This window comes from Neolamprologus multifasciatus, chromosome 3 (assembly GCF_963576455.1).
Source record: "Neolamprologus multifasciatus chromosome 3, fNeoMul1.2, whole genome shotgun sequence".
NCBI classification, from domain to species: domain Eukaryota; kingdom Metazoa; phylum Chordata; class Actinopteri; order Cichliformes; family Cichlidae; genus Neolamprologus; species Neolamprologus multifasciatus.
This window is the reverse complement of record NC_140441.1, coordinates 40,876,428-40,890,128: the sequence shown is the minus strand read 5'-3', so window position 1 is coordinate 40,890,128 and position 13,701 is coordinate 40,876,428. Positions and strand designations below refer to the sequence as shown.

At 43.5% G+C, this 13,701-nt stretch overlaps 1 protein-coding gene and 1 long non-coding RNA gene across 2 annotated transcripts in view; both read left to right on the top strand.

Annotated features, from left to right (window-relative positions):
- Positions 1 to 13,701, top strand: part of nlgn2a (neuroligin 2a) — a 187,347-nt gene that overhangs the window by 99,798 nt on the left and 73,848 nt on the right.
- LOC146523211 (uncharacterized) overlaps positions 3,803 to 13,701 on the top strand; it is a 54,117-nt gene continuing 44,218 nt past the window's right edge. The window contains exon 1 of the long non-coding RNA XR_014870033.1: positions 3,803 to 13,649. This is a non-coding gene — a long non-coding RNA (uncharacterized LOC146523211). The remainder of the gene's footprint in view (positions 13,650 to 13,701) is intronic.

Here is a 13,701-nt window from a genome sequence, read left to right as displayed (position 1 = left end):
TTTCTGCTGTTTGTGTTCTTGCTTCAGCAATCCGACATGTCGATTTGGAAGGGCGATGCAGGACTTATTGATACAGAAGCTAGATGTGGCCATGTGATATGAAAACTCGAAACAGCGTGTGTTTCTGCGTAGGCCGACGTCTTCGCGTGAGATTATATTCGATATCATCAGCGATGCAGTCTTCCGGTGCTGCAGTCAGCAGTGCAAGAGTTCAGTTTTGTGGTCTTGGTTTATGAAGCCTACCACAAATTAGTCTGGGTCTCGCAAAATTTCCTGTGCTGTATGGTTTCGACGTAGTGATGTATTTAATTACCCTGATCATATAAATGATTAAAGCTGGAGTTGAGTTAATTGGAATGCACTGCTGCTAATTAGGACTTAAAGCTGGTCTTTGAAACATGCCTTGCCCATACTGTATCTGGAGAGCAAAAGGAAGTGCAATTTATTCTGCTCCTGAAATTGAATCTGGTTGTCAAAACTCATAAACACATATAATTCAAATCATTTAATGTATAGTAAATGTTTTTGGCACAGGTAGGGCTGGGCGACTGGATGAAAATAACGACTATCAATGATAGGCTGAGCCCATCGGCGATTGTTTTTACAAGGGCGATTTATTTATTAATTTATCTGCTCATGAGTAAGTTTGCTAATAATGATGGAGCTAATAGAAGCAGTCAACAGAATAGTAGTGCTGTTTTAACAGCACCCTCTTTCATCTGCCCCCACCTCATCTGCTTGTTGATGGAGGTGCAGAAGCTGGTGATAGCCTATCATGGACACGTACATGCTCATGCAAGTTACTCGTGTTTGAGTACTTTGCTTGCACTATACGTCTGCACAAGTGGCACACCGCTTTGGTTACATTCTTAGGTTTACCTCTTTCATCTGGTTTAAAGCCAATGGCAACCTTACAATTTTTTAGTGCTGTGAGCGTTAACGCGCCGTCATCACGACTAACGCGATTAATAATTAACCCAACTGGAGCGCAGACTGAGTCAAAATCCCTCTGTCATCAATTATCAGTGTTCTCTTTTTATTTCTCAAGTAATAATAATGGATTGCATTTAAATAGCGCTTTTCAGGACATTCAAAGCAATTCCACTATTCATTCACTCTCACATTCACACACTGGTGGAGGCAAGCCACAGCTGCCCTGGGGCAGATTGACAGAAGCGAGGCTGCCATATCGCGAGTTACAAGACGAGCTACCCAACCCCCTGAACCACGGTCGCCCCATCAAGTGTATATACATGTATGCATAGTGGAGAATATTAGAAGCTCTTTGGTAAAGGCAGACTTGTGACGTGTTTTAAAAGCTAGCTGAGTTTTTACAGGACATTAGTTCCACGCAACACTCTGACAGCTGTAGTTGTCTGTGGCTTTGAAAGTTTCTCTTCTTTCAGGCTTTTTTAGTGCATGTTTAACAGGTCTGATGCCTCTTGTTAACAGGGTGTTATTCAAAATTTGTTGTTGAGTAGCAGTTAGCAAGTAGCTTCTAGATGCCACCTTGTGATGATAGTCATAGCACATTGCATCCTACCAAGGTTAAAGTTACTATTGTTACAATGGTTTGATGTATAACGTACAGAATTGTCATGCAAAAAAAGGGATATATAACCCTGAGTTAAACTTCAGTCAGGAGAACAACTGAGATAATCCATCCACAATACGAGGTTAATCATTAATATAATGCTGCAGGAATACAAAGCATTAAAACATGTTAAAAAAAAAAAGCAACAGCTTTAATAAACACAGAGAGGACCTGGAAGCAGGATTCACACGTCATTACTGTTACAATACACTCAACACTGTCTACAGGGTGGGCCATTTATATGGATACACCGTAATAACATGGGAATGGTTGGTGATATTAAAGTCCTGTTTGTGGCACATTAGTATATGTGAGGGGGCAAACTCCTCAAGATGGGTGGTGACCATGGTGGCCATTTAGAAGTCGGCCATCTTGGATACAACTTTTGTTTTTTCAATAGGAAGAGGGCCATGTGACACATCAACTTATTGGTAATGTCACAAGAAAAACAATGGTGTGCTTGGTTTCAACGTAACTTTATTCTTTCATGAGTTATTTACAAGTTTCTGACCACTTATAAAATGTGTTCAATGTGCCTGCCGATTGTGTTGGATTGTCAATGCAACCCTCTTCTCCCACTCTTCACACACTGATAGCAACACCGCAGGAGAAATGCCAGCACAGGCATCCAGTATCCGTAGTTTCAGGTGCTGCACATCTCGTATCATCACACCATAGACAATTGCCTTCAGATGACCCCAAAGATAAAAGTCTAAGGGGGTCAGATCGGGAGACCTTGGGGGCCATTCAACTGGCCCACGATGACCAATCCACTTTCCAGGAAACTGTTCATCTAGGAATGCTCGGACCTGGCAGCCATAATGTGGTGGTGCACCATCTTGCTGGAAAAACTCAGGGAACGTGCCAGCTTCAGTGCACAAAGAGGGAAACACATCATCATGTAGCAATTTCAAATATCCAGTGGCCTTGAGTTTCCATTGATGAAGAATGGACCCACTATCACTGTACCCCATATACCACACCAAACCATCACTTTTGTTGTACCAACAGTCTTGGAGGGATCCATCCAGTGTGGGTTAGTGTCAGACCAATAGCGGTGGTTTTGTTTGTTAACTCCACCATTCACATAAAAGTTTGCCTCATCACTGAACAAAATCTTCTGCGTGAACTGAGGGTCCTGTTCCAATTTTTGTTTTGCCCATTCTGCAAATTCTGTGCACCGATCTGGGTCATCCTCGTTGAGATGCTGCAGTAGCTGGAGTTTGTAAGGGTGCCATTTGTGAGTAGCTAATATCTGCCGAAGGGATGTTCGACTAATGCCACTCTCCAGTGACATGCGGCGAGTGCTACGCCGTGGGCTCTTGCTGAATGAAGCTAGGACAGCCACTGATGTTTCTCATTAGTGACAGTTTTCTTGCGTCCACATTTTGACAAATCCAACACTGAACCAGTTTCACAAAACTTAGCAAGCAGTTTGCTGACTGTAGCATGGGAGATGGGTGGTCTCGTAGGGTGTCTTGCATTGAAATCCGCTGCAATGACCCGGTTACTGCGTTCACCAGATATCAACACAATTTCGATCCGCTCCTCACGTGTTAACCTCTTCGACATGTCAATGGCTGTGAACAAAGAGAAACTTGTAAATAACTCATGAAATAATAAAGTTACGTTGAAACCAAGCACACCATTGTTTTTCTTGTGACATTACCAATAAGTTGATGTGTCACATGGCCCTCTTCCTATTGAAAAAACAAAAGTTGTATCCAAGATGGCCGACTTCTAAATGGCCACCATGGTCACCACCCATCTTGAGGAGTTTGCCCCCTCACATATACTAATGTGCCACAAACAGGACTGTAATATCACCAACCATTCCCATGTTATTACGGTGTATCCATATAAATGGCCCACCCTGTACATTGCATGCATGCATCACGGAGTCGAGCGCTCTCTTCAGTCTTTTTCTTTTTGTTGTTTGTTAGGTTTAATATGAAAAATAAAATTCTACATTGTCTTCAGTCTTAAAAAAAGTTTTCTTTATCAGCACACGCTAGGCTAATGTCTACTGTTGAGCAAAAAACTATTTTGTCCTGATTTCCAATTAAAAAAGGGAAAAATCCTCTTTCAAGGACTAAAAATATTTGAAGCAGGTGACAGTCAAATTGTTCTCCGTGTTGGACCAAGGTAGTGTTTCTATACTGCTTTTCTAATCTTACCCACAATTCAAAGCAATACTGTTCTGTTACTGTTCAAAACACAGTTATTGTATTTAATTGATGTCTCAAATTTTTTTTCTTTCCTTTTTTCTGTGATTGAATCTGTTTTGAAAAATATCTTCTTCCATCTCTGATGGAAACCAATTTATTGTGGTTTATTGCTTTGGAGAGACCAAAGACTGTTATGCAGAGACCTTTTTTTTTTTTTTGTCTTTAGTTTACATTGTCAACTTTGTAATAGTTGTACACTGTATTTTCACGTACTCATGTTTTGTTTTTTTTGTTTTTTTAAGTTATGTAATTGATTGGTTTGTATGTTGACACTACACAATTAGTGAGAAGTACTCCACACTTACCTTCATTCCAGACTGCAGCTCCCGCCTTTATCCTGGTTAGTGCTTTGCTACTTCTGCAGCCTATTTAGATCGCCTCTCCCTTGTGGCAACTTGCTCCTTAATCCATCCATTGTAAACCCTTCACAGCATCTCATTTAGCGAGTTACAATCCCAGTCAGGACAGCAGAGTCGCTCTGTGTCCTGTGGGAAGAAAACCTCCAAAAACCATTTCTTGAAAGAACTGGTCTTGACTTATTATAATTTCTTTTTAATAATAATGTAAAAATTCCCCCACTCTGCTTCTTTTTTTTATTATTATTCAAAAACAGTTATTAAGGAATAAAGGCATAGCTGGGATTTACATTTCCATTAGCATGTAAATAAATAGTTTCTCTCACTCTCTCTGCTAATCTCTCCCCTCTGGGCTTTATCTATATGTTTGTGTCTGTGTGTGCGTGATAGAGTTGATACGTGAGCATTTAAGAAAAACAAAATGAAAGTCAAGCACAGACAGGATGGCAGTAATAGAGGTTGGGGGTCTTTTTTTTCCCGTCTGGCTGATTGAGAGATGTGATCTTTTCTCTCTCTGTCTTCCCTGACGCCCTTATTTAACAGCTGCCTCGCCAGCCGTGGCGGCGCTATACAAATGCTAACCACCGTGGAATTATTCACCTAGCAGGACACGCCTGACTCTGTGCGTATGCTAATGCGGTGGAGTCGTACCTGTCTGCAGCCAGACAGGCGGGCTTGCAGCGAGACGGGCTTCGAAGGGGTAGAGAGGAGCAGCAGGCAGTCTCCGGCGAGGTCTCCGCAGGGAATTCGGCCGAGTTAAATATGTAATGAAAAGCTTCACCGGGCCACCGAGCAATTGACCTTGGCTCGGCTGCCGTGGAGACAGACGTGCTTACAGTACATACGTCACCTCCACCCCAGCAAGCTTTTTACATCCCTCGGCTGCCTGAGAGGAGAGAAAATGAGACTGTGCATTCATTCAGACATTAACAATGATGATAAGAGCACAGAGGTGGAACAGCATGGGACAAAGCTTATAGAATTTGTTATTTTTAGTGCTGCAACCCCTTGCATGGATGTAATGTATGCCGCCTGTGTGTGTGCGCGGCCAAGACGCTCTGAGAATACAGGGTGAGAGATTTTAAGAGATGAGAGAAGTGACAGTGGGGGAGAGTGAGGGCAGAGAGCAGGAGATGAGGGAGGAGAGGGGCTCTATTTGCCTGCGATGCTAAAAATAAAACTTGCATATTTTTGAGTGTGCACTAGAGTAGACATTCAGCTAGGGCACAATTATATATGCTTCGTGCTGCTGTCTGTGCGCACGCACGCAGGAGAGATGGCATTGACTCTTCATTACAGTACGCACGCACACACACACACTTTTTTACACAGTTACTTTTGAATTGGTATTCATAGAGCGTGGATTTGAAAAATGTCTCCTCCAGGCTTCTGTGGGGGGTCTTTAGTTGCGGGGGGTGGGCTGCGCGTGCCGTACTACAGGCAGACATCAGTGTGAAACGTGACCTGACAGGACCAGAGAAGATATTAAGACACTCGCGGGCTGTTCACCACAGCCAACTGCACGCACACGCGCACACAATATTCTCAGTCTCCATAGCAACCCCCGACAGAATTGATGAGCAAAGTCCTATTGACTCTGTGTGAGAGGAGAGAAAGGGGGACCATAGTGTCTTAAGTGTGTGTTGGGCGGTATAGAGTGTGACTTTGAGAAAGAGGACAGGCTGGTCCACTGTTTTCTGAGAGGGGATTAGCACCTCAGCTAGCCTCTGTCTCACACACACACACACACACACACACGCACAGGTGAGACGCTCTCCTGCGCTGACACACACATTAACACAGTTTCAGGCGTGTTTTCAGACATCCCTCATGACTTCTTTTCATCTGTCCCCAGACGTTGTTTCTCCTCCGTTTGTCCATGGCCTTGATGCTCAGCCAGTCAGTCAGCTGATCTGACTCCTACTTTCTCGTCTTCTCTTCTGCTCTCATCATAATTCACCTTAAAGGAACTTCCAATAATCCTAATAGGGAGCCATTCCCACTAGTGACGGTATTTCTTATTTCAAGAGGACACCCGCTGCTTATGCCAACACCCACTCTTTCTTCTCCAAGTCAGAGCTGTGGCTTCTCTTTCAATTAATCCAATACAATACAGTAAAAGTATTGTATTGTAAGTCTCTTTTCTCTTGCAAGGCAGTATTGAATCGTGTGTTTTGGAGTTTGGTTATTATTTCACTGTTCCTTTTGTTGCCATAAAAATAAAGCTTGTGTAGCGAAGTGGCACAAAGGACAGTCTGTACGTCATGAAAGTAATCCTTGTATTACCAGTTTATTTAAAAAGCACCTGAAATTGATTTATGGAAATGCAGATTGTATCTGTCGTCTGCATGAAACTAGCATCTGCTAGCTAAACATAGGCTTTTAGCAAAGCAAAACTGCTACTCTTCTAAAAGATGCTACGGATATCCACAGAGTGATAATGTCGTGCAGCGAGACCCACTCAGTACATTCAGAGGCACTCGTGTGCATGCCCTCTGGACTATGTAACTAATATGCACAAGGAGTTGCAACAGGGTGTTATGTTACCTTCAGGCAGTAATGTTATAATGTGACAAGTTACTTTCAAAGGTCACTTTATCCAGCAGTGCTTCCTACCTTCACATCTCCAACATTATAAATCTGTAAAGACTTTCAGTTTAGATTTAATCATAAAGAACAGCCACAGTGTCATAAAAACTTCAGTGGGTTTTTTTTTCTAAATGATTCAAAAGCTTGCCTTTCCCACTGTTGCAAACGATCAGTCCTCATTGTAGCCTGAACACCTCATAGTATCCCAACAGACTGCAGGCTAACTTGTAGTTCCTAAAGTTTTTAAAAGTACGTCCTTCAGCGATCTGGTCCTTCACCAGTGGAATCAGCTCCCAGTTTGGATTCAGGACACAGAAACCATTTCTTTACTTTCTAATGAAGCTAATAGTCAAGGCAGGATTAGTTGACCCGGAACCATCTCTTACTTACGCTGCCATATGCCCAGGGTACTGAGGAACTTCCCATGATGCAATTTCTTCTTCACTCCCATCGGTTTTACTCTCCATGTGCTTACATGCCTCTGCTGCATGCCATTTTGTCTACTTTCTCCTGTCATGTTTTGTTTATGGTCTCTTTATTCTCTGCTTTTTTGGTTCTTCAGGAGGTTTCTTCTTCTTAAAGCAGGGTTTTTCTTTGCCGCTGTTGCCAAGTGCTTCCTCATTGATTCTTGGGGTTTTCTCTAATATTGTAGGGCCTTATTGAAAACACCTTGAGATAAGATGTTCTCGAGATGTTCTTGGGTACTGGTGCTATATCTACATGAAACTGAATTAACCTTGAACTGAACTGCATTAGAAGAGACTTAACAGAGGTGGATGACAGTCTTAGAGTTTATATTAGTGACATAAAGCAGTGAATCATTTTTCTTGTCTCTTCATCTTTTTCATTGACGTAATCCAATCCGTTGGACTCAAAACTGGGCTTTGTTGGGGGTTATATAACACTTGACGTGTTTCTTTACTGGGCACAAATCTGCTAATTCCCATTGAGACCTGGCTATAAAACCATAGGCGGCCACCCTCTTTACCTTCTTACTACTTTTACTTTCTCTTCTCCATTTGCTCCCATGTTTTGTCCTCTGCTCATCTTCCGTTTCATTTACCTGCAAGTTCTGACTCCCATCCTCACACACAGTGCGTGGTTTGCTGTGGGTGCTCTTTTAAAAAAAGAGTTATGGGGCAAATTACCCTGATGTATGTCTCACATGTCAAACAATCAGCTTGGTAAGTGAGAAACCATGGGCTGGTAATAGCTGCGGATGGATCATCATTACAGAGGGATGACAGCCGTTTGAATCATCGCGCAGCGCTACAGGGCTAACTGGGGGACTTAGTTCTCCCATGGGGATAGCGGAGTTGTTTGGGGAACCAAACGATCATCGGCGTGCATCTGTACATTCAGACTGGCGCTCATAAAGACAGGCTGTTAGCGAGTGTAAACACTGCTAAGAAAAGCAGTCAGCATTTGTATGTGGAACCCGCCGCGGTGCCGTGTGATGTTTGTGTCAGCCTTTGAGCTCTCTTTGCAGGCAGCCAACACAAAGACGTAATAATTAACATATGGCATTAGGATTCTACAGTGCTGTGTATTTAATGCTCACTGCACTGTAGGCTGTGCGTGTTTGTTTCTCTTAGCATTCACTCAAACAGAAGTATGTGCTTTGGTTGCAGTGAATTACTAATGTAATCACAAACACAAGCCGACTTTTCTGTGAACAAGAAGCAATCCCCCATTGACAGTGTTACACCATTAAATGTGATTTTTCTTCATTTCTTTCTTTATTTATTTTTTGCCTTCTGTTCTGCTTCGTCTTAAGCTTGAGCTTCTTTTTAATGATTTTCCGAATATTCCCAAACACCTCTCCATGATCCTGTGAAGTTGATGCTGTCACCTGTTGGTTATGTGTGAGTTATGAATGACAGGTGATGGATTTTTCACCCGAATGAATTAAAATGGCTTTTTTTTGCCTCTCCTCTGACAGTATCCATGTTGTGTGGCTTTATTTGAAGTCAGTGCATCTACTGCTGTAAATTACCTGCTTGGGCGTTAAACATTAATGTCATCTAATGTCTAAAACCAGGAGCCCTTCATGAAGCCATCTGGACCTGAGAGCAATGACAAAACACGCAGAGTGTTGACATTTTGTAAAATTAGGATTGAAGTGAAATAAAGGTGAAAGCTGCCAATAAATTAGTTTGGCCCTAAAGGCATCTCATAATGTGAAGAATTGGTTAGAAAGAAATTCAATAATCTGCTCTCGGTCAGCAGGATTGCAGCCTTGGGCGCTTAAAAAATGTAATTTCTTCTTCTGTTGTTTCAGCTGCTAGATTGTTGCACAGTATTTAGAATTTCGATACATGTGGGGGATATTTTTAGAAACACCTTAAGATCTTTAAAAAGATTGGGAACGCCGTCCTTAATGTCAACTGGTCTCATATCAGAACCACCAGGAATACGAGGAACGTTGTACCTCCAAACATTTATTCTTTGTGCCGGATAATCAGTCAAAAAAAAAGGTATTGCCGACTAGTCCTGGCCACTGTGTCCTCAACCCAGGCTCACAGCAAAAATAGTAAAAGCTTTTACAAATGCTACAACACAGAGGTCCCCAAACCCGCAGGCCACAGACCGGTACACGGACTGGTACGGAAATTTGTGGTTTTCAGGGTTTTTATCGTTAACTCGGTTTCCCTGGGTCTTTTCCTGTGTTGTAGTTGTGTGTCTTATTTTCAAAGAAATATTTACGCGTTACCATAGCGCCCAGAGAGCATTAAGGGGCAGAGAGGGGGATGTTGCTCTCAATGTTGTTGGCAATTTAAAGTTTACACAATTACACAGTGAATTTGCGGTTTTTATTATTATATTTACAAAATACCACAGTTTCTGTCTTGGTCGTATCCTGTTGTATTTGTCCGTGAAAATATTGTCTGACATTAATAAAGGTTGGGGACCGGTGCTATAACATACTGTCTGTGATAGATTTTTACATCTTTAAAAAAGTGTCATCTCACAATATAAATGATATAGCAGCTCCAGGTATTTACTTTCCTGAGTGTCTGCGATGATGACATCATTTTGAGGCCCTGTCCCTGAGACTTACTATGTTTTTTTCGAGGTACACACTGGACAGGGTGGAAGTCTGTCCCAGAGACAACCGCGCTCGCATTCACACCTAAGCCCAGCATATCTTTGGATTTTGGTAGGAACTCACAGGCTGGATTTAAACCCAGGACCTTCTTGCTGTGAAACAACAGCGCTAACCGCTGCTCCACCGTGCCGCTGTGCCCGGTTTATCTTCGCATCATTTCCTCACTGATTTACACACCGCCTGCTGTTTCCCATTACACCACCCTGCGCTTCTTCCTGCCAGCCTGCTCTGCTGTGACATCTTTCATTCCAGAAACACCAGGTCATCCCGGGGCTCCAGCTCTCTTGGAGTAGTCTTTTAGATGGGGCACAGCTGGACATCACAGTCGATCTGCGCTCTTCTTCCCTAGATCTCCACTAACACGCACGCAAACGCATGTCTGTCCTGCTATTACTGCTGCATTAACCTATCAGCGCTGGCTAACACAGCACCTGAGGCCAGAAGGGGAAGTGTGCGTGCTTCGTTGCTCGTGTTACGTGTTCCCCTCTTCTGCTGCGCACACCGGGAATATGTGTGGCCACTCAAGTCATTTGCATTTTAGGACGGGCGAGGTCAAGGACAGAACTGCCCGGTGTTGACTGTGTTGGCCGTGATTGACAGGAGGAAAAGTATGATCATGGCAGAGGTGATAACACCTAACATCAACACACACACACACATGCATAATTGAATGAGAGAGCAGAAGGGAGAAGGAGGTGGACAAAAGGGAAGCAAGCGCAGCGCAGAGAGAGTAGTGAGAGAAATAGAGTTTACCCATCCGTGTAGCTCACTCTTCTCCACACACACACATGCCAAACACACTGATCATAGTAACTCAGTGGCCCAGTAACAGATGCTGTGAGCAGTGTGGCAGCCAGGCTACACCTGCTCTCCTCTCCTCTGCCTGCTCCTCCACCTCCTTTCTGGTCCACACAGTCAGACCCAGAGAGACGCAGTTCCTGCCTCTCCCCTTACCCAGCCATGTCACCTCTGAGCCAGGCTTCCTCCATGTGCCACATCCCCCCTCCTGGCTATTCATCTGCCATCTTAGAGACAACAATCAAGTTATGGCATCATTAGCCCCAAAAGACACACATATACAGAGTTGGTCACTGTCTGCTGCAGTTCACAGGTAAACACACTGAGGCTACGTCCACACGTACCCGGGTATTTTTGAAAACGCAGATTTTTCTATGCGTTGCGCCTTTCGTCCACACGTAAACAGCGTTTTCGGTCACTAAAAACGGAGATTTTAAAAACTCCTCCCAGGGTGGATATTTTCAAAAACTCAGTTTTTGCGTTTACGTGTGGACGAGGTAAACGGAGAAAACGCAGCGTCAAAGTGTGCGCATTCTTTGACGTCACGTTATTGTTTCGGTGAAATGAATTTCTACAATGGCGGACGTAGACAAAATACTGTTACTGTTAATTGTTCTCTCTGCAGTGTTTAAATGCTTACATATACACACACAGTTACTGTCCCTCCACACATACGACTCAGTTCTGCTTCTATGCGCCATCTTTGTTTACTCTTTCCCACCCAGGCTTATTGACTTCTGATTGGCCAACATTTCTACACGGATATGGATATAGCGCCACCTGCTGCTTTGGCATGTTCCTAGCACCGTTTTCCTTCGTTTTTGGCGTTTATGTGTGGACGGGATTTTTTTTATAAATGAAAACGGAAAATCTTCGTTTTCAAAAATACTCGTGTACGTGTGGACGTAGCCTAAGAAGTGTGCGTGCACGCCAAGAAGCTTCTGTCAGTTTATTAGAGCCAGGTTGTGAGTTTTAGATGTTCGGATCTAACATCTTGAATACCTACACACACTTCATTTCAACCTGTTTCAACACCTGGTTCTTTAATTGAAAACCTTACCTGGTTTCTCCGAGGTGCCAGAGGTGTGTGTGCGTGAGGAGCATTTGCACTGACTCCCCTGCGCTCAACACATTAAAGAATTTATGCAGAGGTGTTAATTTCATGGCAGTGATGGAATAGCCTATGAATATGTAGAAGGAGAGAGGCGGTGAGTATGTATGCGTTATCCACCTGCGCTGGATGAAGCGGTATAGGGCTCTCATTAGGAGCTGCTGCAGCTAATTATCTAATTAACCAGCCTATCCCGAGGAAGCGACCCCTTTGCCAATCAGCAAGCCTCAATGAGCTGCATTCACTAACCTAAAGGGAAGGCTGCAGCCGGCTGTGTATCTTTCTGCCGCATTTGCTTTCTGCAGCCTTGACATGCCCACTCACACGTGTCTTCGGCTGAAACAAAGACGGCTGATGATAATGAACGTTTATTTGTTCCTCAGACAGCGCTGTCTTGTGGATGGACGCGTGTGGGCGCGCAGACGTAGACGCTCTGAAAGGAGTTTATGTTTTTCTATGGAAAGCACTGTGATCTGCTGAGCAATGAATGAGGCAGATGGTGCCTCTAAAGTGGTGCCACAACAAGTTCGAGCTCCTGTGTGGAACTGCGCTCTCTCCCTCTCTGTTGTTGGCTATTTCCTGAACCCTCCTGGAACATATCTCCATTTCAAAGTGCACTAAATGAATGACTGTTTCAAACTGTTATGTCTGCACAATCAGCCTGATCTGGGAAACACAAATGAAAATTATTGAAAGCTTTCATTTCATGAAGTAGATTTCAAAGCCTGGATGCACTTTCAGCTTGACAGAGACTAAGAAATAATGGAAGGGGGCATGTTTACGATCCGTGTGCATGCATGTGAACACTTCCCTGCGTATTTCTCTACAGAATCTTGTTGTATCTCTTGTACCCTCTACTAGCTTTGCCAGTGTTTGTACGTACAGGAGTCTGCTCACAACAGTTGACTCTTGAATTAGTAATGTACACAATTATGGACAGCTTCATCCTCAGCTCCTAAAATCCAGAAGGGAAAAGAGGAGACAAAACCATCAACCAGCTGTCCTTCTGGAAACCCCTCTCCCAAACAGCTATATCCAATCACAGCTTAGAAACCGGCACGAGAGGGGCCCGCAGTTAAGCTTTGGATTTCTTTCATATGCCAGCATGGTTTGCATGACTCCTGATAATCACAACAGTTATGTCTGTTCTTCCACCTGGCCCCCGCTGCGCTGCCAGCACCCCGCCCGATTTTTTCCGTGCATCCGTCATGTGCTCTGCTCCGCCTGGCAGCAATATCCCATCCACAGCCCGTTCAGCCCTGCGGAGATTTTTCATCTTTCATCTAGCTACGGGCCCCGATATATTTATCTATCAGTCACATCTAGCTAGCTCTGGGCCATGATATAGCAGGCTTCATATCAAAATGTGTGTAAACACAGCGTGGTGCTAGGCAACCAGACATGCCACGATTGTTGAGTGCAGCGTTTTAAATTGATTTCTGTGGCGGTCAAAACGGCTCTGTTGGTGTATCCAAAAAATTCAAATGATTTTAGATGATGCGGTTTTATTTGAACAGGGTTACATGACTGTCAAAATGTCCTTGGCAGCTCTAGTGTGAACGAGCTTAGACCTAAACACATTTATATTTCTGAAAAAGCAACCTGTTGCTCTTAGATCAGGGGTGTCAAACTCAAATACACAGTGGGCCAAAATTCAAAACTGGAACAAAGTTGCAACGTTAATATTTATTGGAAAAAAAAAAAATCTTCCTCCAGATATAAGAATGAATCTTTTCTTATGGACTCAAACACGTTTTGCTGGAAAACTGAATATGGAACAAGCAAAGCTTAATACTAAACAATATATATATTAGCTGTATAATACCAGTAGGCCAGCTCTGATAGTAATTTGGTATGGCTTCGCGTAGGTGTCAAACTCTGGCCCGCGGGCCAAATTTGGCCCGCAGCCTAATTAC